Here is a 27,732-nt window from a genome sequence, read left to right on the forward strand (position 1 = left end):
CTGTGGTTTCTTTAGGAGAAAATTACATGTGAACCAAAAGAAGAAGGAATACTAGATATCTTTATTTCAGAATAAATGAAGGGTTACTTATCTGATTATAGGTCATTCAGATGATATAATTATTAGATGTCCATATGTAATTACAAAACATGCTTGTTTTTATAAGTTGATTTGAAACAATTTTACTGATCTCAAAGAACTAATTTCCTCCTAATCGAATGGCAAACCTTGCAGTACACCATATTAACTTTTAATATGCTAAAATTACCCATTAACTATCTTTTTCTTTAATTGCATCTACATCATGGCCCTACATTTATTTCAGCGATATGAAAGGAGTGATTTCAACTGATTCTCTCTCTGCATCACTAGATTTCTCTCTTGCTCTCTCTCCTTCACTAGAAAGTAGGAGAGAGAAGCATTCATCCCACCCACTTACCTGTGAAAAAAGGATTCTCCGAGGCTGCCAGGAATGAACACTGTAGTAAAATTGCAAGAAAATTTTGTTAAGAAACCTTTTCTCATCTGGAAGGTATTTGACTGAAACCTGAGGTGCTAGATTTCAGACAAAGGTGACTTTGGAGGAGAAAGTTGGTGCCAAACTGGATCAGTTGTTTCTGTGTTATGTAAGGAGGAGGAAAAAAAAATGAGCTGTTTATTCCTAAGCCATAAATTTAAGATTATCCTATTATACCAAATGACAGAATTTCCAAACCTCAAAACTCAGAGTTATATTTTCATGAACTATTATCTGTAGCCACTCAAAGCTAAATACACTTAAATATTAAATAATTTGCTTTGCCCAGTTATATTTAAAATATACAAAGTTATTTTATTCACTGTGTCAGCAGTGAATTCTAGTTGAACTGTGAAAATGGCATTGTTAAACAAAAGATTTTTCTTTTTAAATAGCTTTTTCCTGATTATAAAGAATATATGTCAGTATAAAAATTATAGTATATATGTAGAGTAAAAACAAAAAATATAAATCACCAAATCACCCATAATCCTATCATCCAGAGGTAACCACCATTAATATTTTGTTGTATTTCTTTATAATGGATGTTTATCCACACACCTCCCAAAATACCCATTATATATAAATGCATATTAATGCTTTATTATAGAAAATTTTAAAACATAAACAAAAGTAGGTAGAAAGCATAATGAGTCCCATGTACTCATCAACCCATCCATACCCTCTTTTTCTTCCCTACTCATTTTATTTCAAAGCAAATATCAGAAATTATATCATCTTTTTTGTTTGTATTTGTCTTTGTTTTTTTAAAGATTTATTTATTTATTTTGGGGGGTTAGGGAGAAAGAGAATCTCAAGCAGTCTTCTGGAGGCTGAGCAAGGAGATCATGACCCTGAGCTGAAATCAAGAGTCAGATGCCCAACCCATGAGCCACCTAGGCACCCCTGTTTTTGTTTTTTTTGGGGGGGGACAGAGGGAGGGGAAAGAGAGAATTTTAAGCAGGCTCCATGTCCAGTGCAGAGCCCGATGTGGGGCTTGATTTCACAACCCTGATATCATGACCTGAGCCAAAATCAAGAGTCCAATGCTTAACTGACTGAGCCACCCAGACACCCCAGAAATTGTATTGTCTTAACCATAAATATTCCAATTTGGATCTTTAAAAGATAAGGTCTTAAAAAAAAAAAAACATAACCAGGGCGCCTGGGTGGCACAGCTGGTTAAGCGACTGCCTTCGGCTCAGGTCATGATCCTCGAGTCTCAGGATCGAGTCCCACATCGGGCTCCTTGCTCAGCAGGGAGTCTGCTTCTCCCTCTGACCCTCTTCCCTCTCGTGCTCTCTATCTCTCATTCTCTCTCTCTCAAATAAATAAATAAAATCTTTAAAAAAAAAAAACATAACCACTATCACATCTAAACTAATTAACAATAGGGCGCCTGGGTGGCTCAGTTGGTTAAGCGACTGCCTTCGGCTCAGGTCATGATCCTGGAGTCCCGGGATCGAGTCCCACATCGGGCTCCCTGCTCAGCGGGGAGTCTGCTTCTCCCTCTGACCCTCCCCGCTCTCATGCTCTCTCTCTCTCATTCTCTCTCTCAAATAAATAAATAAATAAATCTTTAAAAAAAATAAACTAATTAACAATATTTTAATAATATGAAGTATTCAGTGTTCAAATTTCCAATTGTCTCATAAATATTATAATTTATTTTCATAGTTTGTTTGAAGCAGGATCCAAATGAAGTTCCCATACTGAGATTGGTTGATATGTCTGCTAAATCTCTTTAAATATATATGGGTTTCCACTCTAATATTTCCTTGCAACTTATTTGTTGAAGAAACCAAGCTGTAGAACTTGACTTTTCACATTGCACCCCATAGTATAGTTTAACATCTCTTATATCCTGTGCATTTCCTACAACCATCTGCAGGCTTTATCAGATTCCATTTTTTGTTTTATGTGGTTTTTGTTTTTGTTTCTTTTTTTCAAGACTGCTTCATAGGTAGTGGTGTGTTTTGCCATTGGGGGGGCATAATGTGTAATAATCTCTAATTTTATGTTATCTAGAATCATTGGTTTATTAAGAATTGCAAAATAGAATTGAATTGAAACAAAACAAAATTCTTTTAAAAGAACTGCAAAATAGTAATATTTTAATCCCATTATTCTTTGAATTGATTTTCTGGCAGGTGCCAATGGTGGTCAAATAGGTGTTTTGTTATTTTGCTTTTATTGTTGTTGTTGTTTTCAATTATCATTTGAACTCATTAATTGAAACATGTTCAATGTGTTTCAATACATCTTGTTAGTTATTCTTTTTTTTTTAAGATTTTGTTTATTTATTTGACAGAGACATAGCGAGAAAGGGAACACGAGCAGGAGGAGTGGGAGAGGCAAAAGCAGGCTCCCCACCGAGCAGGGAGCCCAATGTGGGGCTCGATCCCAGGACCCTGGGATCATGACCTGAGCCGAAGGCAGACGCTTAACGACTGAGCCACCTGGGCGCCCTCTTGTTTAATTATTCTTATTAATGTTAAATTATCCCTATTTGGCCTCTTCACATTAGCGCCTGACTTCTTTTGACATGACCCTAGTAGTCTTGGATAATGTCCTTGATATTTGGTATAAGGTGGTCTAGGTTCATCTTGTATAGTTCCACACAGTAAAATCTATTTTTTAAAATCTATTTATATTTAAGACTTGAGTATGTATAAATATAATACCAAACCATAAGACAGAAGCTATTTATAATTGCAAAGACTGGAAACAACTCAAATGTCCATAGAGGACTGGTTGAAAAAGTTTGATGTATTCACACAATGGAATTCTGTGCAATTAAAAAATTGAATTTGGGATCTTTACATATACATATATGGATTGATCTCTAGGATACATTGTAAGTACATAGCAAGAGGGAGAAAAGCAAACATATAATTTATGTAAGAATGGATATAAATATATATTTGCATACAGATACACATATACACACACATATACATGTGTGTATGTGTGTGTATATATTTGCTTGAATTAAAGAATAAACAGTGGAAGGATAAACATCACAAAATAATAGTTACCTATAAAAGGGGGAAAAGAATGAAGTGGAAGGGATAGTGATAGGAACTAGACTTGTTTATCTTGTTTTGTAGACTTGACTTTGGAATCACATAAACATTTTACATAATCATGAAAATACTAATTTTTTTAAAATCCAATTCCTAATTTTTTTAAAAAGCCTAATTTTGTATCCAATTTGTGGCACACACATTATTTTGAATAACTTTAAAACACAGTAATTTGACTACATATCCCTAATGGGATATTTCCTAAGGACAAAAAGGACTGCAAAAACATTTTTTAACCATTTTTGGTAATCATACGGTTGGTGGTAGTGTCGATATTGCTGTTCTGGGTAATATGGGATAAGCAAATACTAATTACGGGATCTTCTAATTCTATCATGTTCCGTGTCCTTCAGAATCAGGATTCACAGCATGGGAGGAAGGAAATCGAGGTGTAAAAGAGAAGAGGTTAGGTAAAAACCTTGTAGTTCTGAAGTTGAATTAGAAGTTAGTGGTATAAGGTGCACTGGCTGGCTCAGTCGGTAGAACATGTGGCTCTTGATCTGGGGTCATGAGTTCAAGCCTCACATTGGGCGTAGCCATTTCTTAAAAAAAATTTTTTTAATGTTTATATTTACATATATTTCTTAGCTCCTCTGTTCACTGAAAAGACCTAGGAATAGTGATTAAGGCAGGAGCAATGAGCACCATTGGTATCTATATTAGATCTGGCTGGGGCAGGAAAAATGTCTACACACATATACATATATATCATGAATACATATAGTCATGTATACATATATTTAATGTATGTGTGACATCAGTTATTTAGCTATTCTTCTATTTCTGGACATTTAGATTGTTTCCAGTTATTTGCAGTTATATACGATACTGCAACAAAGAATTTATGCACGCCTTATTTTTTTAGTACAAATTCCTGTAAGTGGAATTACCTGGCCAGAGGGTAGGAATATATTTAAGCTCTTGATTAGTATTGTCAAATCGCCTCTAGAAAGGTTATATCAGGTTACACACCAAGCGGCAGTGCGGGAGAGTGACTGCTTCATCCCATTAATAGTTATTGACATTTTAGACATTTATATTGATATGTTTATGCCAATATGATCTAAGTCAGGTAGAGTCACTCCGTTCTTTTTGTTTTTTCCTCTTTGATTTTCTTAGAAAGAGACTTTAAGAATACCACATGGAAAAATTACACTGATGTAACATTTTTGTGAATTTAACAACTGTGTATCAACAAAGACTAGAAGGGCCTTATCAAACTATGTGTATTACTTATAATTAATGTGTAAGCTTGCTAACACTTTAGTTGCAAACAAACATATCATGAATGTATTGATACTAACTTTTATTGCTTTTTGGTAATTTGGTAGCTACTTTTTGAAATTCCTGGGGTTCTTAATTATAACCCTACCTTTGCAGAACTCATTATATATGTGGAACTATTTCCCAGACATAGTTTACAAAGTTAACTAGCTTTGCAAACACTTCTTACATGTACCTTCGGTATGCAATTCCATATGAATATCTTGAAACAAAAAAAGTAGATTATAGATAAAAATCATAGACGGTTAAAGCTAGAGGGATCTTAAAGTTCATCTATATAGGCTAGCTTCTTTACTTGATACCTTGAGAAACCAAAGCAAAGGGCATTGCATAACCCCCCTGAGGTTATATAGCTAGTTTGTGACAGTGTGAGATAAAAATCCCAATCTGATTCAATATTGTGTTCTCTCCGTGTAACTTCCTAGTATTAGCAAAACTTGAAGGCAATATGTAAAAAATAAAAATAACTGTTGTGTTAGGGAAATGAGATTTGGGGTACTTTCCTTTGAAATTCTATTGTGATGCTACCTTTGCAAAAAAAAAAACAACCTATGGAAAACAGATCAACAACTGCATTTTAAAAATCAGGTAAAAGATCACTTCTGTTATTTAAAAGCTAGAAATAAATTATTCTAATAGAGATATATAGCAATCAAAATATATAGCATCTGAATGATATATATACACACATACATTCTACATACACACACATTCATACACTATTGCAAGCACTTTATTGACATTATCTCATTGAATTCTAACAATAATCTCAAGCACAGAGAGGTTATGTGACTTGCCCAGGTAATGTCATGAGTGTCAGTCAGGAGTTGAACCAAGGCAGCCATAGACACAGCGGATTGTTTAAAGTTTCAAGCCTTGATGGTCAGTTTCATTGCTTTGGAAGGTTACTATGATTGTCTGACTCTCCCGAGCTCTCTCCCTACAGGGTCAAAGCTTCCACTTTAGAAATCCATTCATTTGAATAATTAATGATGGAATTCCTCAGAGCAAAAAATTTTAGGGACAGTGCTTCTAAACCCCTCATCGCCCATTTGCTAACTATGTGACTTTCCATTCCTTGTCAATAACATAGTTTTTTGGAGGATTAAATAAGATAAACTTTTTAGCAGAACCATTTTTTAGCAGAACACCTGGCACACAATAAATATTCAGTAACAATCACTGCTATCATCAGCATCATTGTCATCATCAATATTATTAATATCATTATCAACAGCATCACCATTATTATTTCTTTCCAATTAATCCCTTTTTAAATTCAAAAAATTGTGGAAGGAGTAATACATTATCCAAGGGGCTGGGGACTCATCAGTTGTTTTTTTCCTGACAGGAGAGGTAGTAAAGAGAGAGATTGAAAAGAGCAATGAGGGGACCCCAAAGGCGACTCAGAGCAGAGTTTTACCCCAAATTAGTTGGGATATATTTACAGAACAGTTCATTTTAAGTCCAGTGCTCTTACAAGGGATCCTTTAATTTTTTATCGGGTTTCCAGAGGACCTCTTAGGAATGAGGAAGGGCACTGTTCTCAGGCCATGGACACAGACCGTCTTGTCTCTGCCCAAGGAATCCCATACACCATGGCCACCTGCCTGTCCACGCAGTGGTGGAAGTGGGCAAACAACCCTCAGCAAACGCTCTGTTTACTGTGCCTGGAAACAGGCCTTTTGCCATGGAAAAATTTCTCACCGTACCCATAGGTACCGGACACACATTGCACAATCTGAACGATCCTGTTAAGACTTCTCGCTAACCCGTGTACCTGCTGTGCTTCAAGGCTAGGGCTGAGTGCCATTTCTAGGCGTCATTCCACTTTTTACTCATGGACAACGTCTAAAGGGGGCCTGTAGGAGCATCCTCTAGAATCCTTGTCTGGTCACAGAGCCTGAAGCCTAACTGCTTTCTGCTTCTGCCTTCTCCCTCTGATCTAATGTATACTCTCTAATTTCCAGTATTTTATTTCTCACTTTTCATTGTTATGAAACGAACGTAAGTACATGGTAGAAGATGAAGTGGTGCAAAGGGGTATTCAGTAAAAGGGACAACGACTCCTACCCTGATCCCCAGGGCCCTTGTCCAGAAGGAACTACCGTCTGTTCGCTCATTCCAGAAACATGGCGGAGTCCCTTCTCTGTGGCAGCCACTGCTCTGGGCGCTTCGGGCTGGGGAGCAAACAGACGGATAAGATCTCTGCCTTCTGGTGGGCATTGAAAGGGCACAAAGAAGACACCTAAGCAAATTATCCTTTTGTATATCAGAACCCAATACGTGTTACAGACAGAAACAAGCAAGGGAGGGGGACAGTGATCAGAGCCGCTGAGGTGATGTTTGAACACAGCACTGAAGGAAGATCGAGCTGGTGCTATTTGTGGGGAAAGAGCGTTCCAGACACAGAGAAAGCACATTCAAGCACGCCTGGCATGCTGTGGGGACAGGATTTTAAGTACATTTTTACAATTTTTATTTATAAAACACTTATAAAGTATCTACCACAGCCAGGCATTCTTCTGAGTACTTTATATATGTTAACTCTCTTAATCCTTGAAACAAGCCCAGGCACTCTTCTCATTCCACTGCAAAGGCAACACGAAACACGAAAGTTAGGAAAGTTGCCCCAAATCACAAATCAGTGAGTGGTCAGACCGAGACTTTCACAGAGGCTGTGTGGCTCCTGAGCCCGTGTCTTAACCGCTGCACTCCGCCACACAATAGGACAGGTGTCTCTGGAGAGCTGTGGGGCAGAATGGGAGCCGTGAGAGAGCCTGGAACAGAGGAACCAGTCCACACTTTCAGAAAATTCTGACACACGTACGTGCATTTATGTTTATGAATCTGTGTATATGCATGTGTATCCTTTAGGTCTGTATCCTCTTAGTTAACATGCTTAATGATAAAGTGTCAAACAATTTTAATTGATGGAGAGGAAAGAAAGATTTGATATTACATATGCTTTAGTTAAAGATGATATCCCATTAAATAATATTTTGGGCATGAGTGATTTCTTCTATTTTAAAGTCTTACAAATACTTCTCTATTCTGAGGTTCTGGCATACTTGTTTGTTTGATCAATGCTTCCCAAGATACCAAATCGACTTTTTTTTTTTTTAACAACTCGGTGGTTTCTTATGTAGTCAAAATGTACAACCATTGCCAGTATCTAATTCCAGAACTTTCCCATCACTCCAGAAAGAAACTCCATACCTTTTAGCAGTCACTCCCAATTCTCCCCTCCCCACAGCCCCTGAAAATCACTAATCTATTTTCTGTCTCTATGCATTTTCCCACTGTGGGCATTTCAGATAATGGAATCATACAAAAAATTTGGACTTCTTTTACTTAGCACAATGTTTTCAGGACCCCTTCATGCATGTAGTATGTATCAGGCCTTCATGCTTTTTTTATGGCTGAAAAATATTTCATTGCATGCATATACTACATTTTGTTTACTTATTCATGAGTTGATGGACATTTGGGTTGTTTCTACTTCTTAGCCTTTTTGAATAATGCTGCTATGTACATTTGTGTACAAGTTTTTGTGTGAATACATGTTTTATAATTCTCTTGGGTATACCTAGTGGAATTGCTGTGTTCTTTGGTAACTATGTTTAACTTATCAAATCAGCTTTGAACACAATGTATTGCATACCACCTCCCTACTTGTAAGGGAAAAAATATAAGAGCAGATGGTTGCATTAGCAAGTGTCCTGTTCTGTCCTATTTTTTTTAAAGATTTTATTTATTTATTTGAGAGAGGGATAGAGATAGCAAGAGAGAGCATGAGCAGGGAGGAGAGGGAGAAGCAGGCTCCCCGATGACAGGGAGGCCAATGTGGGGCTCGATCCCAGGACTCTGGGATCATGATCCGAGCCAAAGGAAGACGCCTAACCGACTGAGCCACCCAGGTGCCCCTATCTTGTCCTATTTCTATGAGAAGGTAGCAGATGAGTGGTGGTACCTATTTCTTGGGGCTTAATGTGTCAGGACCTGAAAATCATGGGCATTCACTGGGTATATTCTCCATGCAGATCCCACTTATTGTGGCCCCCTCCATATAACAAGATAGAGAGTGACCCTGAGGAAGTTGCCCTTGGAGTAAATGGAGGGCTCAGGCTTGAGTAACCCAGTCTCTCCAGGTACCCCTAATAGCACCATAGACGAGTCCGTCTGGAAAAGCGAAGGCTTTGAGAAGATCACGCTGTTCTCTAAGAATAATATTAACAATAAAAATGGAAGCCCCCACTTCTTAGCATTCACCAGGTGCCTTGGATAGTGCTAAATGCTTTATAGCCTTTTTCTAGACCTATCGTTTGCTGGTAGCCACTTGAAATGTGGCTAATTTGAGTTGAGATAAACGATATGTGCAAAATACACATTAGATTTCAAAGACTTAGTACAAAAAAGAGAATGTAGAATATCCCACTAATTTTTTTAAAAACGTTGAAATGATATTTTGGGTATGTTAAGTAAAATACATTACTAAAATTAATTTCACCTGTGTCTTTTTACTTTTCTTAATGGGACTACTAGAAAATTTTAAATTACATATGTGACTCATATTTGCAGAGTCAAATTATATTTCTATCGGACAGTGCTTGTTCTAGACTATTCTTCACGGTAATTTGATTGGCTGGATGGTATTGTCATCCTCACATTGTGGGTGAGGAAATCGAGGTTTAAAGAGCTGAAGTCAATGGCCTGTGATCGCACAGCTGTGGCTTCCGCACGACTCTGTCTCCAAGCCTGAATTCTCTCCCATTGCTCTGTGCTGTCTCCCCATGGCCCAGAAATATAACCCCTGTGATACAGAAATGGTTATGACCATTAGTTACAGCAAAAAGCTGTTTTCACATCTCCCTGTTGAGCCCAAGAAGAAAACTGTCCATGCCGTTCTATAGGGTAGAATTCAGGTTATAGCTGGGGGAAATTGCTTATGGGAACGTTTCTTAAATGCTAACTCTTTGTAACGGTTTGGGGCTTACTCACCAAGGATAGGAGGTAGATGAAACTACTTCACAGATTACTTTCATTTCTATGATCCCGTATTACAATTATCTTCAGATTCCCATGTCAGTCACTGCCGTAACAGAGTGACACGGAGTAGAGCGGGCTGAATTAGTGCTTTTCCGTTTCATCCTTTTTCCCCCTGTAAAACGTAAGGCTTTAATTCCATCTGAATTTGTGAAAACCTCAATGGGACATTTTTCATAGCAATGCTGACCTCTTCCGAGTTGCAATGGAGAGAAGGCGGCAACTATTTAGGAGGGAAAGAGTTATTCCATTTCCTTTTTTCCTCCCTGCTACCATGAACCATTCTCTAAAATATGTGTGTCTTAATTCAGTCAAGTCTGCTTTTCGCCAAGGTATCAGCATTCATCACTCAAAAAGAATTCTCATATGTGCATATTAATGCTATTACCCCATTTTAAATACTGTAACTTAATTTTATGCTTACTTTACATATACTTATATATAACATGTATGGAAGTATAATTTACTTATTTTAACTTCAAATACCAAAGGGGAAGCCCAACTGAGAACACTAGTTGGTTGAGCTATTTTTCCATGATCGGGAGGATTGGGATAATTGGGAATCGTACTTTGCCTCAGGGCTTCATCCCAAATGTTTAAGCCCTCTCATATTCATAGGAGCTAGAAATGTTGCTTCCAGCTGTTAAACCAAATCACTCCCACTTTATTTCTTTTCTCCCCCAGACCACAAATTTAGAGCATACCAAGAAACATGGCAACTTGGCTCCTAAAAGATTAAGGGCAGCTCAAAAATCAAATTCTAAGAAGCTAAAAAATTTCTAAACATGTATATGCGTCATGTTTTATAATTTTTATTTTTAATGTCAAAGTCAATTTTTTTAAGATTTTATGTTGAAGTAATTTCTACACCCAACATGGGGCTCAAATTTACAACCTCAAGATCAAGAGTCGCATGTTCTACCAATTAAGTCAGCCAGGCGCCCCCAAAGTCAAATTTTTAGTGCCCTTAAATTAGGTTCACTTTAACTTAAATAGCTGCATGGGAGATAAATTCCACCATTTAATTTTATTTAGTCATCCTTCCTTAAAATTCCTTAGCGTTTTCAAATGTACTTCAGATGAGATGACAATGAACCACAGAGAGAAGAACTCAGGGAGAATGGTATTGGGAATGGTGCATGTGGCTGAGAATCAGATGACCTGAATCCTAGTTCTGTTTCAACAACAAATTAGCAACAAAACCTCAGGAGAATTTAAATTCCACATTTACTGGATACTTACTATCTTCAAGGCATTGTAGTAAGTGCTCTATGAAACACAAAGATAAACAAGACCGTGGATCCTTAAGGAACTTAATCACCAAGTAGGAAAGAATGCATACTCACAAAACTGGTATAATATGGTACAGAACGTGTGGGTAATGAAAGAGAGCTTATGGGAGCAAAGAAAAAAAGAAGCATAATTCCAGCCAGGAAGATTGGGAATGACTTTGTGAAGAAGGTGACATTTGAGGTGGTCCTAGAAGCATGGGTAGGATTTCTGGGTGGGGCTGGAGGGGAAGGGGAGACAATGTAAGCAAAAGTATATGGTAAGAAAGTGCACAGCTGGTTTGGGAAACTTGTTAGACAGGAAAGCACAGTTAATTCTGAATAATAATGGGAGATAAGTTCTGACTGCTCAATTAGAATCAGATTGTGGTAGAGCTTGAATTCCATTCTGAAGAATTTAGACTTTATTAGAGGAGGGGGCAGCAAAGATAAAGGGTGGACCCATAAATGATCAGCTTTGCTAGGATGATTGTTCTGACAGCACTGAGTGGTAGAAGTGGTGAACAGAAATATAAAAAGTGGGGAGATCAGTTAGATCGTGGTAGGGTTTAGACAATGGGAATGGATAAAGAAGGCAAATGCAAGAGACAAATGCATTTCAGAGGGAGAATTGACAGGGCTTGGTGAGGATTGGTTTTGAGATGCAAAAAATGACTAAGGTTTTGAGCATTGATGAATCAGAGGATGGAGATGCTGAGAATGTAGGAGGTTTGCTGGGAAAGAGGCTGAATTTGGTTTTGAACATATTTCATCTATTCTGAACATATTGGCTAATCATATGAAACAAAAGTCAATTCCCGACTCCCCTCTTTCCCAAACCCTTCAATGCCTCCCCATCCCACTCAAAATAAAAGAAAGCCCTTACAATGGCTGATAAAGCCTTACAGGTCCTGGTTGCCCACTTTCCCTTTGATTTCCTCTCTTCCCACACCCCTGTTCTCAGCACCGAGAGCCACACTGGCCCTCTTGCTCTTCCTTTAGGACTGCCTAACATATATCTGCCTTAGGGCCTTTCTTAGTGTTTTCCCTGCCTGAAAGCACCTTTCTTCAGATGATTCTTATACCTTGCTTCCTCTCTTCCTTCAGCTCTTACTCAAATGCCATCTTTTTAGAAAGGCCCTTCCTGATCATCCCATATAAAACGGTAACCATCAATCCTCCCTTGTCCCTTTCCCTCTCCCCAATTTGCTGTTCTCCACAGTACTTATCACCATCCAATATATTCAGTATTTACTTGTTTATTATCACACCCTGGAAACTGAAACTGCAAAAAAAAAAAAATTATAATGTAATAGTCCAATGTTTTCAAGGGTACAATGAGGTTTGTTACTCTCGCACATCATTCTTGGGACTATACATTGATATAATCCCTTTGAAAAGCAATTTGGCAGTATATATAAAAAGTCATAAAATGTTGATGTCCTGGAACATTTTATGTTTTGGAAATTCTGAAAATCAATTCTAAGAAGGTAATCTAAAATATGGAAGAGAAAATATACAGGAAAATGTGTATTGATGTGATATTTATAATATCAAGAAATTGGAAAGATTCTAAACATCTAACAATATAAGTAAATTAATATTCATTTATTTAATAATATATTATTCACCTATTAAAAGGATAGTTATGAAAACCCGGTTAGCAACAAGGAAAATGCTTATGAGGCACTGTTATATTTAAAAGCACAGAATTCACAATTGTATACAGTATGATTTCAGTTATCTTTAAATATGCATACAGAAAATCTAAGAGGAAATAAACTCAAATGCTGGTATTAAATGCATTAGGCTGATGGGGTTCTAGGTAGCTTATTTTCTCTAAATCTTTCAGATTTGCTGTATTTGTTATATCCTTTCTGTGATGTGGTTATTTTATGTTTAAAGCAATAACTTTTTTAATCATCAAAAGAAACTGCTGGGGGCGGGGGGGCACCTGGGTGGCTCCGTTGTTAAGCGTCTGCCTTCGGCTCAGGTCATGATCCCAGGGTCCTGGGATCGAGCCCCCCGTCGGGCTTCCTGCTCCTTGGGAAGCCTGCTTCTCCCTCTCCTACTCCCCCTGCTTGTGTTCCCTCTCTCGCTGTGTCTCTCTCTGTCAAATAAATAAATAAAAAATCTTAAAAAAAAAAAGAAAGAAAGAAACTGCTGGGGGGGGGGCGGGTTGCCTGGATGGCTCAGTCAGTTAAGCATCCAACTCCTGATTTCAACTCAGGTCACGATCTCAGGGTTGTGGGACTGAGCCCCGCATCAGGCTCCTTGCTGGGCATGGATCCTGCTTAAGATTCTCTCTCTCCTTCTGCCCCTCCCTGAACGCCCTCTCCTTCCCTCTCTAAAAGAAAGAAAGAAAGAAGGAGAAAAAGAAAGAAAGAAAGAAAGAAAGAAAGAAAGAAAGAAAGAGAGAGAGAGAGAGAGAGAGAGAGAGAGAGAGAGAAGAAAGAAAGAAAGAAAGAAAGAAAGAAAGAAAGAAAGAAAGAAAGAAAGAAAAAGAAAAAGAAAGAAAAAGAAAGGAAGAAAGAAAGAAACTGTTGCTACAGGTCAGCTTACTCTCTAGACTGCATCTTTGGGTACCAGTGGAAAGTATGAGTTTCCAGGCCAATGGATGCCACCTTTAGGACTGAGGCCACTGACACCAATGGCTGGTCCTACAGCTCATTAGTCCCCCAAGTCTTAGCTCCCCCACCTCGTCATTCCTAACTTCTTCCTCTTCTCCACTTGCCTGCATAATTTTAGGCTGTGTCCTCCTGTCTGTGATGGTCACAAGCACGAAACAATGAAGGCTGAAAGAGCACAACTTGCTCATGCATCATGACAATGTTTATATGCATGCAGTGAGGCCAAACTGCCTCATCCATGTCTCCTTTTACTTTTTCATTTTTTCTTATTTTAGCCACCCCTCCCCCCATTGGCTGATGTTCAGGATTTCCCACTTGCTCTTCTTCACAGTGCTTATCATCATCTGATATATTATATATTTACTATTTTATCAACACAACTTAGAAACTGAAGTGGTTAAAAAGAAAAAGGAAGGGGCGCCTGAGTGGCTCAGTCTGTGAAGCATCTGCCTTCGGCTCAGGTCATGATCCCAGGGTCCTGGGATCGAGCCCTGTATTGGGCTCCCTGCTCAGCAGAGAGCCTGCTTCTCCCTCTCCCTCTGCCTCTTCCCCTGCTTGTGCTCTCTGTCAGATAAGTGAATGAAATCTTGAAAAAAAAAAAAAAAGGAAATGACCCAATATCTACCTCCTGTACATTAAGCTCTTTCTATATATTACCTCACTTTATCCTCAAGCCAGCAAAACAAGTGTTAGTCACACTTAGGGATGAGGAAGCGGGCTTTGGGAGGTTAGACAGTTTGTCCAGGTTCACTTACCTAGGAGGTTAGCAGGTTGAAATTTAAACCCTTCTCTTTCTGACCTCAAATCCTATGCCCTTAGCCTGTACATGGATGAACACACATTAATTATTCAGATGGCCTCCATTGATTTATGATATAGATATTGCCCAGGTGAAACAAACAATTGAATAACTGAATAATTCAACCTGAAACTCTCAATTGACTGGTGCTGAGTGTCTTTGTGTCAGAAGTAACTGGCTCATTGCTTCAGATTTTTTCTGCATATGTCCCCAGTATGGACTCAATAACAGGGTGGGTCTCAATAATGATTTGAGACTAAAACCAGCAATCTGAAGTATTTTAACTATGTTGGTTATCTGCAGTAATCTTAGCATTTAGTTATTAACTAAAATAATTTTATTTGTTTTGATTAATGACCTCAGTTGAAGGATTCAGAAGCTCTCCTTTGAAACCAACAGCAAATTTTTGATAAAACAAATTAGTTATCAAATATTATGTTAGGTCCTTTCAATCGGTTATTTGGACTTAAGAATTGAAACTATTAATAGAAAACATATAAGATGTCAAAAGAAATGTAAGATCCAGTCATGACTAATACCATTTCAGAGAAAATTTCTAACAAAAAGAGATTTTTCCATTTAATAATCCATTTATTTCAAGCATCACTTTAATAAAGATTCAAGCAAATTCGTTGTAATGAGACTGAAGGGACTGAATAGAATTTTCCAAGAACTCTCGCTCATAATGTTCACCATTAAAACAGCTCAACAGTGTTCTTTCTTGTCTGCCTTCTTTGGCTGAAGTCCCTTGTAGAAAAACCTTTCAGCTCCTGATACAGACGTGAGAAGCCATAACGTAATCATCCTCATCATGGCTAACATTTTTGAGTACTTACTATGAATCAGATTTTGCTACATACTGCACTTGATTATCTCATTTTAATGCTCAGAAGCCAACAGGTAGGCTCTATTGTTATACTCATTTTATAGATAGATAAACTGAGGCATAGAAGTATTGAGTAACTTACTCAAGAGACAGCATTTAAAATGAAACACAAGATATGTTATATTGGTTGTTTTGCCTTCTCCATGATCTGAGAAAATAACATTTTCTAAAGGAAACACCAAGTTTGACTTTATGGCTTTTATGTTAAAAGGGAAAGGGAATGGCTTTTTGAATTGCTGCAACTGTTATGGCGGTGATTAATTCCACTGGAGAAGTGGTTCCATGAGAGCTGAAATTTTAGATCTAAAAGGCTGAGAGTGCGTTTTCCTTGGGTCGTCTGTGTGTTCCTCATGACCCTGTGCTCCATCAACCTGTGCTGTAAACTTCCCTTCACTGTAAGCATGTTTTTCTCTCTGAGGGTTTTTAACTGGTGGAGCTGTCCTTGGTCTGAGAGGTCCCAGAAGAAAAGTTTTGCCTGGGGTCTCTGACCTGACACAGAATTGCTGTACTTCTCAGCTGATGTGTAGAAATCTGCCAACCCACCATGTAGAACAGATTGGGAGAATTCTTAGGAGAGGCTATGGAAACTCTGAAGGACACATTACAGTACATTTCTATGTTTCTCTCCATTTAAGCAGAGCTTTCTCACCTTAGTTCAGGAAATGGAAAACCGGGAGTTCCCTCACTCCGTAAACTAGTTTTGAATACCTACTTTGTGCAATATACAGTTTTAGACACCACAGAAGATAAAGATAAGCTCCTGCCCTCAAAGACTTTACATTCCAGGGATAAGACTCTCACACAACAGGAAGTTAAAGAACCCAACGTCATAGAGCTGGATCAGAAGCCAATGGAGTGCCATAGATATCAAGAGTGAGAGGTTCAAGGCAGGGTAATGGAGGCGGAGGGAGGATGCTAAAGCGGGGAGTGGGTCCTCAGGTGAGAGAGGAAATGTAATAGAGGCCTTGAAGAGGAGGAAACTAGCCACAGAACAGAGTGTATAGTTCAACTCTACTTACTTAAAAAGGAAATAAACAAAAATTGTATTTGCAATATTAAATGCAGAGAGAAAGAGTTGGAAGGGTAGCTAGTAAATTGGGAGGGGAGGGGTGCCATCGGCAGATGGTGGGGAGTAGAGGGAAGGGCTAGAATCCATAGGGGCTTTCAGTTTTTACTGTATATATACTTCTATATTGTTTGAATAGTTTTCCAAAGAGAATGTGGCCATGCACTCCTTTGTATGACTGAAAAATACAAAATTTACAAAAAGAATGAGTCAGAGTGGGGTTTGTAGAGCAAAAAGAAGATATTCTAGGTGAGAGGAACAGCTTGAGTCAATGTCCAAATGTGGAAATGTACAGGATATGTTTGGGGAAGAGTGAGGACCTGAGTGGGACCAGTACAAAAGGGACGTAGTAGAAGTGCCAGCTGGGGCCAGTGGAGAAAGGCTATGTGAAGGCAAGGCCTAGGAGCTTGAGCCTGTCACCCTTGGCCAGAAGCCAGAAAGAGTCTTGGAAGGGTTTAGTTCGGGGTTGATCAATCTAGCTGCACAAGGATTCATTTATTAGTGCCCATACTTGAAGACCCAGCAAAGTTAGATGATATGAATTCAAATTTACCTATCTTGCACACCACGCAAGATGGTGGAATGTCTCCTGTTTTCACTGCAGGAAGAAAGGCTCTGACTTATGCAAACCTGTTTTTAGAGTTTTCAGGAACCACCAAAAGATGGAAATGCTGTCAAATGCAATTGGGGAGCAGCCACATGTACCTGATCCACAGTATTAATTTCACCATAAATCTTTGTGTAATATTTGACATCTATGATGAATAATTCAAATGTATGAGGGAAATTGCGATCCCTAGCCTATGAGAAATGACTGAATCAAATGTGTAAAATTCGAGTAAAAATTACTTGATTCTAAAAATGAAATCAGATGTATTCTGTAATATGGTATTTGTTTTAGCTCATTTGTCTTTTCCTTGGGTGAACTGGTGAAATCAATATTTTTTTTTAAAGATTTTATTTATTTATTTGAGAGAGAGAGAGAACGAGAGATAGAAAGCACGAGAAGGAAGAGGGTCAGAGGGAGAAGCAGACTCCCTGCTGAGCAGGGAGCCCGATGCGGGACTCGATCCTGGGACTCCAGGATCATGACCTGAGCCGAAGGCAGTCGCTTAACCAAATGAGCCACCCAGGCGCCCCAAAATCAATATTTTCTTAAATATCCTGTTTATGATTATACAACTATTCAAACACTATATATGTACACATTATATTTTATTCACACACACACACACACACTCATACAACAGACACAATGTAACAAAAATCTATAGCTACCTGGGAGTGGGGAAGTAACACTCCTACAAACCAATCTTGAAGGAACATTAAATCTAATATGAGGAAAAATACTGTAGCTACTTGAGTCATGCATTGTGACTCATTGTAAATGATTGGATTCTGAGTGAGATATTGACCAGCAAGTGGAAGAGAGACACAGCAGAGTCCCAGAATGATGATGCCTGTTAGGTTTGTAAAAAAACGTGGTCGCCTGCTGCAAATTATCTTGTAACCAGAAGTCAAGTTTGAAGAAGAAACTGACAATTAAATCACTTTCAGTTTTCACTTTTCTTCTTGTTCAAACTTTAAAGACTTTTAATCCCCATCTTTCCCCCCATAACACCGCCCCACTCGATCTGTCCTTTTTCTGAGGCAGATGGAGCTCTTAATAGGCATAACTGAGTTTCCTGCCTTGTGAAGGGAAAACAACAGGGGACAAGATGAATTCAAAAAAGCTTTACAAATTATGTGGAAAGAAAGATTGCTGGTTTCATATGATGCATTTTCCTCAGAGCCCCTTCTCTGTTCTTCTTAATCCTTCTTTATCCTTTAAAATTACTTTGTGGCATGTCTTCCCATCACGAGGATGAGGGCAGCATGAGACATCTAACCTCAGTGTGTTGGGAGAAGGCAGGAATGCAAGATGATCCTGTGCCTTAGGTGATTAGATAGACTCATACAAATTTTAGGAAGACAGTTTGGAGAATGATTTAAAAAAAAAAAATCTCCTTTAAAAAAATCTAGACCAGAAAAAAATTCCTCTAATCATTTTAATGCAGTTCTTAACACTGATTTAATCAATTCAATCTGGTAAATATGTACTACTATCTACCAAGTTGAATAAAAAACAATTCATGTAGTCCTGATAGCATTGTGCTAATCAGCAGGATTATAGAAGTACTGAATCTTCGCTTCTAGTAGAGTTTGGACAGGGGAAGTCTGATCTCTGCCTCTCTCCTCTCTGTTTCAGTCTCTCTGTCTTCCTCCCTGATAAACAGGTGCCCTATATGTATCTTCGCTTGGGATGCAATGCATTGTTTGAATTGTATCTGAGTAAGTCTGAAACCCCAGAATTGGAGAAAAAACTTCTTCCTGAATTTGATGTTCTCTAACACACAGAAAGAAAATGGAGCTTCTGAGTGACAACAGCTTAGACAGATGCTGAGAAAGATATTTATTTATGTGTGCAGAAGTGAGCGAGAAGGTCATTCTAAACAGAAAGGTGGGAGCCGATTTTGTAGTCACACAGAACTTTCTAAAGAGAGGAATGAATAGGATTGGTGAAGAACTGATACACCAAGATAATGCTGAGAGAAATTAGGAACAGCTAGAGAGTTAGGATATATTTTGGAGAAAAAAATAAAAACCACCCTGAATTTATCTACTTGTTCATCAATATGTTTGAGATGAAACATATGAAAATATGCAAAAATATAAATATCACTCTGCTGATGATATTGCAGATCCCCCAAAGCAAAGGAACACATGCCCCATTCATTCCCTGTTGACATCAGACAGTTTATCAAGTGTTTGTGACCTAAAATGAGTGGGGGAAACTTACTATCTTTAGTTCATTTCTGCTTTCCCTCTAAGCTCAGGGATAAAACTTCAACGTGTTTATAGAGCTAATATTTTATTACATTTAATTTTCTTAAAAATATATAAACATATTGAACACTTATAATTTATGACATAGCCTATATATTTATAATTTACTTATATGAAATAATGTGTTTCTTTGAGGGGGGAGGGAGAGGTAGAGGGGGAGGGAGAGAGAGAGAATCTTAAGCAGGCTCCATGCCAGCTCAGAGCCCAATGTGGGGCTCAATCTCACAACCCAGAGATCATGACCTAAGCCAAAACCGAGAGTTGGATGTTTAACTGACTGAGCCACCCCGCCGCCCCTATATGAAATAATTATTAAAATATACAATTAATAGTTCCTCAGAGTCATATATTTTCATATATTAAAGTGTTCGCTCATGGGGCGCCTGGGTGGCTCAGTCATTAAGCATCTGCCTTTGGCTCAGGTCATGATCCCAGGGTCCTGGGATCGAGCCCCGCATTGGGCTCCCTGCTCCACAGGAAGCCTGCTTCTCCCTCTCCCGCTCCCCCTCCTTGTGTTCCCTTCTCTCTCTCTCTCTCTCTCTCTCTCTCTCTGTCAAATAAATAGATTTTTTTAAAAAAATCTTTAAAGTGCTTGCTCATGAAAATACTTTCTTTATGTTAAAATATTTTAAGTACTTCAGTGTTCTGCTTTTGTGATACTAAGAATGTTGGGTTTTTTTTAAGATTTATATTAAGTGTTTTTCTCTTTTCTCTAAACAACAGCTAAATTTAGAGGTTCTGTCTTATGTCACAAATGATCCTTGTTGGTACAAAAAAAGTTTATATTTTGAGGGGCTATGGAGACTTCTTGTCCTTTAAGCCTTATTTACAAAGTTTTTCTCAATTGTTTTTTAATGTCCCTCATATAAGCTTGCCAGCAATAAGCAAAAATAAAGCTGGGACTGTGTCAAAAAATTCACTGGCCCACATTCATCCTTTTTTCAGCAGAGTTTACTCAATAGTGTTCCCCATTCAGCTATACTGTGCCAGCCAGCGGAAACAGCTAGTTGTTGTCTGAAATGAAGAATAATTGGAAACATGGTTCCTGTTTCTTTTCCTGCAAGTAACAATCCATCCATTTAACATTCTTTTGGTGCTCTTTAATTGTGTGCTAGACAGCGTTGTGCTCACTGGTCAGTTGAGGCCAATCTGAGAAATGTTAACCTTCTATTCCCGCTGCTGACCCTCCCACTGGGAAGTAGTGATGACCATCTGATGGCCTGGCACCTCCACCTAGAGTCAGTGACATGTGACACCAGCAGCTTTGTGTAGGTAAATGGACATCACGCTGGAAAATGCTGGGCTGGGAGAGAGAGTAGTAATTATAAAAGATAAAATTTCTAGCTATTATGATCCCAACTCTAGAGGTAAAGAAACAAAACCCAGGAAGGTTAAGTCACTTGCCCAAGGTCACTCTGCCAGCAAGCTGTGGAGCAGAGTGTCTAGATGCAGGCACCTTTCTTCTGTACCCTATACTACAATAGCTCTTGTCCTTTATGGCCAAGTATATGATTGGTTCTATAAATATTCCATACACCTATAAAAAGATTGCATGTTCTCTTTTCGTAAAGTATAAATTTATTGTTTTTTCTCCTCTATACTAATCACACACATAAACCCATATATTCATGCATGTTTAATAAGCTTGTAAGTTATATTATCGTCTTCTGTATTCTTGCTTGTTTTTTATTTCATATTCTATCAAATTCTGAAAGAGCTGCATTAAAACCTACTACTGTGGTTGTCATTTCATCAAATACTACATGTCTTTCTAGTGGGTTTTTTTTCTCTTCTTTTTTAAAACTCTCTAGTGGTTTTGATTTTTAAAATTTTTATGCTATATTTTTTAGTGCATAATAGCTGACAATTATTATATTTTCTTCAAGTTTATAGCTGTACCACAGGATATTGAGCTGACTCCATGTAAAATGATACCAAAATAATAGTGGCTTAAATAAACAGAAATGTATTTTTCTCAAACATAAAAAATAGCTGGTGGTAAAAAATTGAGGACTGGTATAGAGGCTCCATGGTCATCTGGAACGCAAGCTCCACTTGTCTTCCTGCTCTGATGCCTTTTAGTATCTGGTGTCTGTTCTCCAAGTCATGGTTGCAAAATGGCTTCTGCAGCTCCAGCCATCACATGTATATTCCAGTCATGAAGGTGGAAAAAGAAGAAGGCAGAAAGGAGTAGCTTCCAGCTTAATTAGATGCCTGCAGGCCCACCCACTAACGTCTGCTTACAACTTACTGTCTACCCCATTTGTAAAAGGATAGGAAAATTAATTTGTTTTTATCTGTACACATTGCTGTGCCAAATTAAATTGAGGTTTTGTTAGCAAGGGTGAAAAAGGGATGGGCATGGATGGCATAGGCATCTAGCGATCTCTGCCACTGCGCCCTTAATCTTCCCATCCTCTTGTTCCTATTTAATGTTTTTGGCCTTGAATCTGATATTAACACTGTCACTCCTGGTTTTGGATTTGTCTGACATATATCTACCCAATCATTTATTTTCAAACTTTCTTTGTCACTTAATTTGAAGTGAATTTCTTATACATATCATGTTTTTCAAAATAATCTGAAAGTTTGTCTTTTGAAAGGGGCATTCAACTCATTCAATTTTTATGGTAATAGATATATTTATTTTTATTCTTTTTTTTTCTTTTTATCCCTTATAATGCTTCACTGTTTGTTTTTTTCCTTTTTCTCCCCCTTTCCTTAGGTTTGCTGGCTTGATCTTATTTTAAGAGTTATTTCCCTCCCCTCTGTTAAGTTGAAAGTTTTCACATGAAGTGCTTAGGTGTCTTAAATAATTAAATGTTTTTTTTTTTCTGACTGAATAACCATATCCCTGTATCTCAGAGATTCATTGTGAATATACTAAGGAAGAAATGCAATATATTTCTTCAAAAGTAGAGGAAGGTCATTGGCAGCATGTAATAATTAAGGAAGTTTATTTTCCTCACTCCCTTCAACATCACACGTAGACAGCAATGAACTCAAGCAGAGCTGGAAATGAGCCCTGTTTCAACCGAACACCACTCCTGTGTGTAGCACTTTCCAGATTCCTTTCAGAGTCTAATTATTGAAGGAAAAAGAAAAGCTATTATCCTAGATTTTGAAAGTCCACATGGGAATGAATTATGATAAGTATTCATCCTTACATTTCTCTAAGTCTTCACTGAATGCAAAACAAGTTCTCATGAGTGATAAAGCAAACAACAACAGTGAGTAAGACTGCAGTACATTTCGTGGCTAACTATTCATTGGTTTTAAAAGAAGTCTTAAAACCTTTTTCCATGGAAGGCTTGAGTTCTACAAAGTTTGTTATAGTTCTGTAAGGAACTTGCATATGAAATTTAGCTCCAGATTACTTGGTGAAATCATTAAGCCTTTCTTGATACTTTTACCTTTTCATGAATACATTACTTCCGAAAGGACCTTTTTTTCTCTAGTCTGGCTTCAAATTATACCTTCCGCTTCATGCCACAGCAGTATACTTGTTCCCAAGAGCAACTGAGAATCTTAAAATTAAGCGAATGGTACAAGTGTTACCATCTAGGTAGGAATTTTCCTATTTTATCATGGAGAACAATGTAAAAAAAGAAACCAAAGTTTTGCTAAAGCCATATAACTTCTACCCAACTTCATCATTCTAACTTACTTCTTTAGTTTTTAAATATTTTTTTAAAGATTTTATTTATTTATTTGACTGGGAGAGAGAGAATGAGCACACGTAGGCAGAGCGGCAGGCAGAGGGAGAGGGAGAAACAGACTCCCCGCTAAGCAGGGAGCCCGATGCGGGGCTCAATCCCAGGACCCTGGGATCATGACCTGAGCCAAAGGCAGATGCTTAACCGACTGAGCCACCCAGGCGCCCCTAACTTACTTCTTTAAAAAAAAAATTATTATTATTTTCGATTCCCTGGGGGTATGATTTGGCTACAAATTGGTATGCATTTTGATGAATCTTACCACAATAATTCCATACAGCAAACTACTTGTACTTTGCAAAAAATTTTATATATATCTAATAAATAATATATTACATACAAGAAATGCTCGGCCTTGAAACATTTAGGTTATAATATTTGTCTTGGGGCTCTCTCTTTCTCTTCAGGATCAAGAATGGAGTGACCCCTCATTCTGTCACTCACTATCATATCATTGGGGCAAAGAGACAAAGACTCCGTTCTGTTGTTGGAAGTGACTCCTTTTCCATTATCACTATTTTCCTGCAACACTTTAGTCAAAAGGAGCAAGGCACTATGTCACAGGTAGAGAATAATTAATAAATTAATAAATTTAAAATGTCCTACCCTTGTCCTCTCGTTAAGTATTTTCCCTCTAGTAGCGACTATGTAAGAAGCTAGCCCCACTTCAGCCTCAAGAGAAGTGACAGAGATACGAGAATGAAAAAGAAGAGTGTCTGACAAAAATACAATTATTTTAGGAAACTATAGATAAATAAACATGTTATGAGATTTGAATCAGCATGTAGTGTGAGTTTAATTTTATTGCCTACTAATATTGATTAAAAATGAGGATTCACAAGATTGGCCCTATGTTGAAGCTGGATGACAGGTCCATAAGGATGGGTTCATTTATACTATTCTTCTTCCTTTGGGTATGTTTGAAAATTCCCGTAATGAGTTTTAAAAAGAAAAGAAATAAGGTTTCCAAAAACTGTTCTGGATCGGTTAATTCTGAAACACGGATTCCTCTTTTTATGCCCATCAAAAAGGCATCATAAATATGTTCATTAATGGAGTTCACAATTGGTTCGGATTCAGTATATCGACAATTTTCTTCAACCCCATGTCTTAGTCCTGTAGTGGATGCTCTGTGATCGAACTTGGAAAATAACAGACTCGTCCAGCTTTCATGAGTTAAGTGAGGAAAAAAAACCCGTGACTAAATTTTATATCTTACAGAAGTATTTGAGGAATAACCATGTTTAAAAGGAGAGTTTTCTCATGAATTGTATAGAATTCTGTTACTATAGAGAGACTGCCTTCTTTGCTAAGAACAAGTAGGCAATAAAGATTATAAATAAATGAACCATTCTAAAAGTCTGTTTCATAGAGTCTTCTCTTTGTAAAATTTCTCATATAAGGTGCAGCTTCTTCATTTTCTTCTCAGCTGGCCTGGGCTTAGGACGATGATCTGCCACTCTCATGTATCAAGTAAGTGCTAGAACATAGAAATATGTAATCCTTGCCTAGGGTACAGTTTGAGTGGGTAGATGTGACACCGGAAAGGCTCTGGAACTCTAGTGGGGTACAAACGCAGTGGTCTCCAGGAGGCCTGTGTGATAGATGTGACCATGGCATGCTTGGCGACTTTTCTGGTTGGTTTGCTTAGATTTCAACCCAACTTTAACGATAGGGTGAAATGCATACTACATGGTATCAGGAAGATGTGGAGCGGCTTTGCCACTCAGATAAAATTAAATGCTTAGAAATAAAACCCCTAAAAACTGGATATAGGGAAGAAAATATTTTATCATTACAAATCAATCAGATTTTTACTAAATGCCTCTTCTGATGATTGCTCACACTTTAAAGCTAGCAAATCTTGGTTTACAAAATACGTTCACATACATTATCTTACCTGATCCTCCCCACGAACCAGTGAGGTAAGTGGGGCACTCTTAAGATGAAGAAATCGCATCTCAGAAATGTAAGTGCTTCCTGAAGGTCTTATACCAGCTAGATGGGGCCGGGGGCCCAGAAACCACCCAGGTCTCCACACATCGTCCTGTGGTCATTCCCTGTTGACCGCCCAGTATTATGCTTCTCTAGCCCATGTTTGGTCCTGTGGGGGATTGAAAAGGAGTAAAGCCATGATCCCTGCTCTCAGCAAGTTTATGATCTAGATGGGAAGATAATAAGTTTTACATAAGAAAGCAAGCAGAGAATTATTAAGCATTAAACTGTATGAAATGGGCTATAACTACAATAACATTTGGGTTATTTTAATCGGAAAATAAGGTGTGATAAATGCTACCCAAGCACTGAAACATGCATTTGTAGGTGCCCAAGAACCCTGGTCAACCGAATGTGTCTCAAGTCTTCCAGCCAGGCAATACGTGCTTTCCTGGAGGAGTCCCATGATTGATTCTTGACCAGGAGGAAAGCCTGTAGAGGAGAAAGGAGAAGACAATATCTTTTCATACACTATCCTGTACTTGCGGGTACAGTCTTGCACAGCTCCCCAGTGACACATGGTTGCTTGCAAGAGCCAATTCTTAAATTGCTGAATTCTTATTAGCCTCTGTTGAACTTCCAATGAGAACCGGAAGCTTGTGGTGGAAGCTAGTCCTGGCACATCTTCGTTAGATCCTCCAGGCCATCAATGGAGGCTACAAAGCAAAGTGCCTCTTTGCCTCCTCCTATTTACCTAACTGCAAAGGGAGGAAAGTGGAAGAGTCAAAATTTTTTAAGAAAACTGCCTAGAGGCAGAAGAATGGGCACGTTTGTTCTACCCTCAGAGGAACCATGCACTTCAAAAGTCTGCGGGGAATCTGTGGGCACTTTTATTTCCTGACGTTCTAATGCTCAAACCTAAAACTTTCCAAACCCATTTTTGTTTTAGAAGCAAAATTCTACTGGAAATATCTGTTCTTTCTTTTTTGGCAGAGTAAACCTGTCCTCAGAGACAGCTGCAGGCCAGTCACTGTCTGTGGCTCCCCCACTGAGTGGTGTATTCCCTGGGAGGCTCCATGGGGACTTCCAAAGCCATCAGTGAGTGTCTGGTAGCAAGACTTTAAAATAATGCACATGGTTATCCAGGCTTACCGGCATTATGGACACTCCTGTGCAGCCTTCTTCAAAGTGCTAATTTGCTTACATGTCCTTTGGAGTAGGACAGCATGGGTGGATCTCCTATACAACCCAGCAGTCACATGGCAGAACAGTGCTGGAGTTACTCCTCAAGGCTTGATGCCTGCCCACCTGAGAGGAGGAGAGGGCATGGGAGAAATCAACTTGGAGTGGGAATGCAACCGTAATGTGCTGTGTGCAAATGTGAGGGTATGCTTTGGAGGCATGGTCAATGCTTCCAACAACACTGAGCACTGGAGAGCAAATGTGAACACGTGCTGTTTGACTCCGAAGCCCAAGCACAGAATGGCTACTGCTGGACCACCCCTGCCCTCAAAGAGGCAGCCACTGAATTATTTTTTCAGGAGTGGCGTGGATTTATGCTGAGTCATTCAGGCTTTCATTTCACCCAGTGGTTATGAAAATGGATTCTAGAACCAGCTCTGACACATGTGTGACCTTATGGGCACGTTAGTTAAAAACTCTCTGTGCCTTCAATCCCCCATGTTAGGACTTTTCCCAGCACATATTATTCACTGTATAAGCATCTGTTGTTTTCATACATTCGGTCTTCTAGTATTAACATAAAACCTCTGCTCTGGACACTGCTACATGTTGAGATGTAAAAACAAATACGATACAGTATGTGCCTTCAAGTGGGTTTACACGCTACATTAGAGCCTCAGGCTTTATTTCTCTTCTGTGCCTAGCACAACAGAGGTACTCAATCAATGTGTTTGAATGTATGACTGGATTGAGGAAATGGGCAAGGATACTGATAATTTCAGTTACATGACTATATTTAACAGTGCCTGCCACACAGGAAGAACCTGGCACTGTATAAGCATTCTTAGCTATTTTAATTATTAATTTGGTAGAATAAATGCTGAGATTTTGAGCATGGACTAGAGGTTGAGGGCGAGGAGGTGGAGGTGCACTCAGGGAAGTCTTCCAAGAGGCAGTATCATTGAGCTTCGTTTTGATCAGTGAGTGGGTGTTAGCCAGTAAGAGAAGAGGGCTAAGTGTGTTCTAGGCAGCAGGAACATTGTGTGCAGAACTAGAGAGCCGTGAAATAGCACAATACATTCAGGGAGCTCCGAGTGGGCAAGTACGACCAGAGTCCCATCCTCGTGGCGACATACAGCATGTGCTTGTTAAATGAGTATTTGAGATCAGAGGCTGGGAAATGAAACAAAACAAATGCGACATCGCTTGTGTCACCTTGGCCTTTAGCATTGACTACATAACCAGTCCCCGACCCAGTGTCTGGTGAATTTTAGGTTGTTTGGTATAGTACTTGCCTTTGTACAAATGCTATTAGTTCTCCACACAGTACTGCGCCATGGTCAGCCCCTTCTTGTCTTCTCATTGAGGATATGAACTGGCTTCATTTATCTGCTTTTCCAAAGTGATTGAGCTGAATTAACAAGAGAGTTG

The 27,732-nt window shown here is 38.6% G+C and overlaps 2 long non-coding RNA genes across 21 annotated transcripts in view; one reads left to right on the top strand and one right to left on the bottom strand.

Annotated features, from left to right (window-relative positions):
• Positions 1-27,732, top strand: part of LOC114211665 (uncharacterized) — an 87,376-nt gene that overhangs the window by 28,660 nt on the left and 30,984 nt on the right. For all 3 annotated transcript variants that reach the window (XR_015766779.1, XR_003609810.2, XR_015766780.1), the window contains 2 exons: positions 23,592-23,748; positions 24,588-24,657. This is a non-coding gene — a long non-coding RNA (uncharacterized LOC114211665). The remainder of the gene's footprint in view (positions 1-23,591; positions 23,749-24,587; positions 24,658-27,732) is intronic.
• LOC114211664 (uncharacterized) overlaps positions 1-27,732 on the bottom strand; it is a 74,212-nt gene that overhangs the window by 14,399 nt on the left and 32,081 nt on the right. For 8 of the 18 annotated variants that reach the window (XR_015766765.1, XR_015766763.1, XR_015766772.1 and 5 more), the window contains 6 exons: positions 27,597-27,712; positions 26,272-26,427; positions 25,085-25,611; positions 9,889-10,048; positions 6,961-7,636; positions 440-617 (listed from right to left, as the gene is read on the bottom strand). This is a non-coding gene — a long non-coding RNA (uncharacterized LOC114211664). Of the gene's footprint in view, positions 1-439; positions 618-6,960; positions 7,637-9,888; positions 10,049-21,413; positions 24,779-25,084; positions 25,612-26,271; positions 26,428-27,596; positions 27,713-27,732 lie in introns of those variants that run through there. The other 10 variants (XR_015766775.1, XR_015766774.1, XR_015766761.1 and 7 more) reach the window with 10 other exon arrangements.

The sequence above is a fragment of the Eumetopias jubatus genome, unplaced genomic scaffold, assembly GCF_037043125.1.
Source record: "Eumetopias jubatus isolate StellerSeaLion01/CBP00866 unplaced genomic scaffold, mEumJub1_p1.0 scaffold_14, whole genome shotgun sequence".
NCBI classification, from domain to species: Eukaryota; Metazoa; Chordata; class Mammalia; order Carnivora; family Otariidae; genus Eumetopias; species Eumetopias jubatus.